This window comes from Pituophis catenifer, unplaced genomic scaffold (assembly GCF_029215685.1).
Source record: "Pituophis catenifer annectens isolate HBS135680 unplaced genomic scaffold, rPitCat1.0.hap2 SCAF_1, whole genome shotgun sequence".
NCBI classification, from domain to species: Eukaryota; Metazoa; Chordata; class Lepidosauria; order Squamata; family Colubridae; genus Pituophis; species Pituophis catenifer.
In genome coordinates, this window is record NW_027256881.1 from 274,128,618 (window position 1) to 274,135,355 (window position 6,738).

The window sequence follows — 6,738 nt, forward strand, 5'->3', positions numbered from 1 at the left end:
TGCAAGCAGACAGCTTTCATTGAACTCATTCTCCAGCTCCACTGGGAAAAGTCTGATGTGCGATAGAATCAGACGTCAGCAAGAAAGGGGATGGGCCATGCTGGCCAAGTCACAAAAAAGTATTTCCAAATCCCTGAATGACCCCTTAAAGGAACAAGCAACAAGCCTGCTTTAAAAACTGTCAAGGCTACTGTTGCTATCTCAATGTAAAATTACATCATGTAAAACCAAAATAACAAAGTTGTTGGATTGACATCTGTATACAATAGCATTTTTTTAGGCATGACAAGCGAGGCCAATATGCATATAAAAATTAGCAACAATGGGATCTCTGCACATTAGGGGCATCAAAATGACAGGTGTAATTCAACATGACAAGTGTAAAATGATGCATATTAGTGTCAAAATTTCTAACTACTCACACAACCTAAGGGGGTCAGAACTCACAGTGATTAATGAGGAAAGACATTTTGGAATAATGATAAACAGGCAATGGAAGTGTTCAAACAGTGTACATCCACTGTAAAAAAGGCCAGCACCATGTTAGGGATAATAAAAAACAGTACTAGAAATAGAGATGCCAACATTATAATGATTAATATAAATCGATGGTGCAACCACTTTTAATTCAATTTTAATGTACTTATTTTTATCCCACGTTTATTATTTTTATTAATAATTCAAGGCAGCAAATATACCTAATACTTCCTCCTCCTATTTTCCCCACAACAACTCTGCAAGGTGAATTGACCTGGCCCCAAATCATCCAGCTGGCTTTCATGGTTAAGGCAGAACTATAACTCATTGTCTCCTGGTTTCTAGACTAGTTCCTTAGTCACTAAGCCAAACTGGCATCTGGAATATTGTGTGCAGTTCTGGTTGCTGCACCTTAAAAAGGATGTATTGGTTGTGTTGGTGGATGATCTCTGGAAGGCTCGGGACAGGGGTTGTTCCTCTGTTCTGGTCCTATTAGATCTCTCAGCGGCTTTTGATACCATCGACCATGGTATCATGCTGCACCGGGTGGAAGAGTTGGGGGTGGGAGGCACTGTGTTGCGGTGGTTCTCCTCCTTTCTCTCCGACCAGTCGCAGTTTGTGTTGGCAGGGGGGCAGAGGTCGACCTCAAGGCCTCTCATCTGTGGAGTGCCACAGGGATCGGTCCTCTCGCCCCTTCTGTTCAACATTTATGTGAAGCCGCTGGGTGAGTTCATCCGTGGCTTTGGGGTGAAATACCATCAGTACGCTGATGACACCCAGCTGTACATCTCCACCCCAGGCCACCCCAACGATGCCCTTGAAGTGATGTCCCAGTGCCTGGAGGCTGTGTGGATCTGGATGGGGAGGCTCAAGCTCAACCCTTCCAAGACTAAGTGGCTGTGGCTCCCGGCATCCCGATATAGTCAGTTGACTCCATCACTGACTATTGGGGGCGAGTCTTTGGCCCCACTGAAAGGGCTCGCAATCTGGCAGTCCTCCTGGATAGGCAGCTGTCTTTGGAGGAACATCTGACGGCTGTTACCAGGGGGACCTTTTATCAGGTTCGCCTGATTCGCCAGTTGCAGCCCTTTCTCGATCGGGACTCCTTGTGCACAGTCACTCATGCCCTCGTCACCTCTCGCCTTGACTACTGCAATGCTCTCTACATGGGGCTCCCCTTGAAGAGCACCCGGAGGCTCCAGCTGGTCCAGAATGCAGCAGCGTGGGTAGTGATGGGAGCAACATGGCGCTCCCATGTAACACCGCTCCTGCGCGAGCTGCACTGGTTCCCGGTGGTCTTCCGGGTGCGCTTCAAGGTGTTGGTTATCACCTTTAAAGCGCTCCATGGCATAGAGCCTAGCTATCTGTGAGACCGCCTGCTGCTACCGACGACCTCCCATCGACCCGTGCACTCCCACAGAGAGGGCCTCCTCAGGGTGCCATCAGCCAAACAATGTAGGCTGGTGACCCCCAGGGGGAGGGCCTTCTCGGTGGGGGCCCCTACCCTCTGGAATCAGTTGCCCCTGGAGATAAGGAGAATCCATGACCTCAATGCCTTCCGTTGTTCCCTTAAAACCCATCTTTTCCAGCAAGCCGGGTTGGCTTAAGAAGAAATTTTTAAATTCTTTTAATCAGTCTGTGATTTCTTAACTTTCGGGCCAAAATTTATATATATTTTTAAATGTTTTTAATATTTGTATTCTATGTTTTTTATCTTGGCTGTACACTGCCCTGAGTCCTCAGGGAGAAGGGTGGTATATAAATTGGAAATTAAATTAAATTAAATTAAACTAAACTAGAGAAGCTTCTAAGGAGGGAAATTAAGAAGATCAAGGAAAGGCTGTGACGTCTGGGACTTTTTAGTTTAGGAAAGAGATGAATGAGAGGGGTGCAATTGACATGTACAAAATTATGGGTGATGTGGATAAAGTGGCAAGGAGAAGCTATATTCCCATTCCCCAAATGCTAAATCTAAAGGTTACCCCCTGGAATTGAACTCTGGAAGAATCAGGACAGAAAAAATTGACACAATTATCACATTTTGGAATTTGATACCATAAATTGTGGTACTGGCTACCAGCTGGGATGACTTCAAAAAAGAGGTGGACCAATTCATGGAAATCATGAGGATTAATGGCTATTAGCCTCAAAAACAATATGGTTGCTTCTAAAGTCCATCTATTGGGAGACTAGTGGGTTTCCTTGTGCAGTTGGCTACTGTGACTGCTAGACTAGATGGGGTAAGCATTCAATCCAGCAGGGCATTGCTTATTTCTTAACAGAAGAAAAAAGGTATGGAATCACACTTCTTGAACATAAGAGCAAAATGCTGATTTAGGGAATGAGAACAGTCTGAACTGAAGCTGTTGTGAACTGTTGTCAAACTGAAACTAATTTTTCTTCAGGATTCTGCCTGTGGAATTGTGGCAGAATTGTCAATATTAAAGGAGCTGTACTTTTTCCTGGGCTTACTAACTATGGAGAAGAAATGATGAGTTAAACTTCATCTGTCACTTCACCAATTCTCAGGATTTCTCAAAGTTAATATATGAAAATTTTCTTATATCATCAGCAAACTCTGTCCTTGCTTTAAAGCAGGGGTCACCAACCTTTCAGACCTTAGGGACTACTAAATTCCTATTTTTAAATCCCGCGGACCACTAATACAATCTGCCTAATGACTATCTGGGTGGGCATGGAAAGGTGGTCATGTGACTGGGTGGGCATGGCCAACTCAATGTCACTCACGTCACGTCTTGCCAGCCTCTACTCACTACTCCTCTTGAGTAGTGAGTAGAGGCTGCCCACCTGGGCTCCTTAGGGCCCCAGCAGGAAACAGTTGCTGGAGATAAGCAACCACCATGAGAAAGAGTTGGCAAAACAGCTGGCTCAGCTCAAATTGGATCTGACCAAGAAGGAGGCTCAGCAGAAGCACCTCACTGAGGACTATGAGCATAGGCTTTCCAAGCAGAGGGAAGACCTGCAGGAGTGCAAGGCCAGGTACCGGCGCCTGGAGGCTCAAGCAGCCTGAGATGGTCAGCCAGTTCCAGGCTATGATGCTGTCCCACTGGAACAAGGCCCTCTGCTCTTCGCCACCAGCAGCACTTTCCTCTAGCCTTCGCCCAAAGCCCCACACCAGGAGGTTGAAGCAAACCCCAAGTTGGAATTTCTGCTCCCCTCCAACCCACACAAAAAGACCCAGAAGGGGGAGACTCTCTGCAGCAACACAAACATTCATTGCACGTATCTGGCACAGGGACCATAGTTTGAGGACCCCTGATTTAGTGCAATATAAAAAATGCAAATAATTTTTCTACGGAGCACTAAAAATTTTTTGCAGACCACCAGTGGTCCACAGACCACCAGTTGGTGACTGCTGCTTTAAAGGTTGTGGTTCAAAGTCTTCTTAGTCAGCCCTTTATGAGCAACTCAACACTGTTTAAGCTGTCCTAACTGAACCCCATCTCGTGTCAGAAATCCATCATCCTGATAATTCAGACCACCATTCCAAAAACCAAATATCTCTGTTGATACCACATCTAAAGTCAATATATTTGTTCCTATAGCTGTGAATCATCGATTACCATTTCAGTTGTTATTCTTTTCTTGCAAATCTCAGCTACATTCCCTCTAGCCTTCAGATATCTAGTATCTGTTTCCTGTTCCACAGGACCATTCAACTCCTCTGCAAAGGTTTGTAACTTCTTCCAAGGTCTCCCCACACCTCCTGAATTTTACAGTCACTTGTTTTTAATTGTTTCTTTTATTCACTAGGTTTGGTCCTTTGTTCTGTCAGCTTCTGCTGTAATTCCTCCTTTGCTTGCTCTGATATGCATTCATCTTTCCTTATGTATTTAAGTGTGGCTCCTCAAATACTTTGGCCACCTAATGAGAAGGAAGGACTCACTGGAGAAGAGCCTAATGCTGGGAAAGATTGAGGGCAAAAGAAGAAAAGGATGACAGAGAACGCAGTGGCTGGATGGAGTCACTGAAGCAGTAGGCATGAGCTTAAATGGACTCCAGAGGATGGTAGAGGACAGGAAGGCCTGGAGGAACATTATCCATGGGGTCATGATGGATCGGACATGACTTCACAACTAACAACAACAACAACCTCCTGTTCCAACCCTCGTTCTTTTCTTCAGGTACTCTTGCAAGATAATATACTGGAAATGTATTTCAAATACATTTCAATTGTTTTCAAGGAGAAATATAAACTTGCCAGACTGAAGTACTTGTCTTCATTCTTCATTCTTAAAAGCATTACTACACAGGTTTTTTTTTTTTAATTTCCTCTGTCATCCTTTCTTAGTCGATCTTCATTTAGAGAGACAATTTGATAGAAACCTATCCTTAAACTCTTCTGCTAAATTCCTCTTCTTTCTATTTAATCAATAGAGTCTTCATTAAAAAATAATTAGCATGACTAGAAATAAAGATGAACCAGCTACTTGTACCTTTCAGTATGTCTCTACAAATAATTTTATCAAGAGTGTCATGGCCTACTTCTCAAACAGAAGGGGAGATGGTAAGTCTTTTGCTTGGATTTATCATTTCAGACTGAAGGTAGAGTATATGTGGTGTCATGCTCCCTTTAATACATATGTGTCATTCACACAACTAGAAAATAAGCTTGTCAGATTTTCCTCTGATAAAAGTTTACGTACGTAAAGAGATTGATTGGTTGGTTGGTTGATTGATTGATTGGTTGGTTGGTTGGTTGGTTGGTTGGTTGGTGAAGCATTGGTTTAATATGAAACCCCACTTGCATTCTAAAGTGGGATTTCATCATTATCATCTTCATCATCATCATCACCATCTTTATAATGTACTATTTAATAAGATGCATAATGAGCAATAGTTCAAAATGCAGCTATGATATTGGAATAGTAAAGACAACAGGTATTTATAAATCTTTACGTACTGTAATAACATTACAAAAGCAGGACAACATAGTAAAAAACTAATTTATAGCAATTCAAATAGCAAAACCATTTAAGACAGATGCAGCAGCATATTGCCCAAAATTGTCAGCAAAATAATTCAATTTAACTTCTAAAATTTACATGTTGTCTGATAATTAATGATCAGTTTTACAATATGGCTCAAAATGCATTGAGTACATCTTCTGCACTCTCAGCTGAAATATATATGTTTTAAAACAATTCTTACATATGTTAAACACTCCCCCACCCAAAAAAAAATTCAGATAACACCAATCCTGTTATAAGGCACTGAAGACTGGGCCATTTCTCCAGGCACTTGGGTCAGGGAGTCAGTGAGCTTTGTTTCTATTGATGGTGAGTCGGATTAACAGTTTATCCTTGGACAGCAGGGATTTATGCTTGGTGGCTATTTTGTTTTAATCTTCTAAGATGCCCAGAGTCATTTGTGTGAGATAGGTAGCTATATAAATCACATAAATAATATGTTGTCCAAAGAGTAATCAGAGGGAAGTGATCCCATAATCTAAGTGCCAGATACTAGAAACTCTTTGGCATGAAGAAACTCAGAAGAAAAAGGCTCAAGCAAAAATGCCAATGAAACTGGATAAGTAACTCAAGTAGGAATCCATCAAGAAATAAGAGAAAAATGGAAGATGGGGTGTTGCAGAAAAACTCTTGAAGGGATCTCAGCTCTACAACATCTACCAGACTAAGAAACCAATACTATGTAGATCAATACTACATTTACCTCAGGGGTGAAATTCAGCAGGTTCTGACAGGTTCTGGAAAACCAGTAGCAGAAATTTTGAGTAGTTCGGAGAAGTGGAAGCAAAAATTTTGAGCAATTCGGAGAACCGGTAGTGAAAATTTTGAATAGTTTGGAGAACCAGCAAATACCACCTCTGGCTGGCCCCAGAGTGGGGAGGGAGTGGAGATTTTGCAGTATTTTCCCCTGGAGTGGGGCAGGAATAGAGATTTTGCAGTATCCTTCCCCTGGAGTGGGGTGGGAGTGGAGATTTTGCCATATCCTTCCTCTGCCACACCCACCAAGCCACGCCCACCAAGCCACGCCCACAGAACTGGTAATAAAATGATTTGAATTCCACCACTGGTTTACCTTAACAGCTATTATAAGAGAATCTTGCAAGTCTAAATAAGGTTCCCCCACCTCCCTTTATCTTAATGTGAACTGGGGAGGGGCTTGTCCAAGTCTTTTTGTCAAATTACTTTTTTGCCCTGGTCTCAAGTCCTTTTTATGTAATTGTTGCCCTGGCAATGGCTCCTGTCCTGTCCTTCAAGGCCATTCTCTTTTACC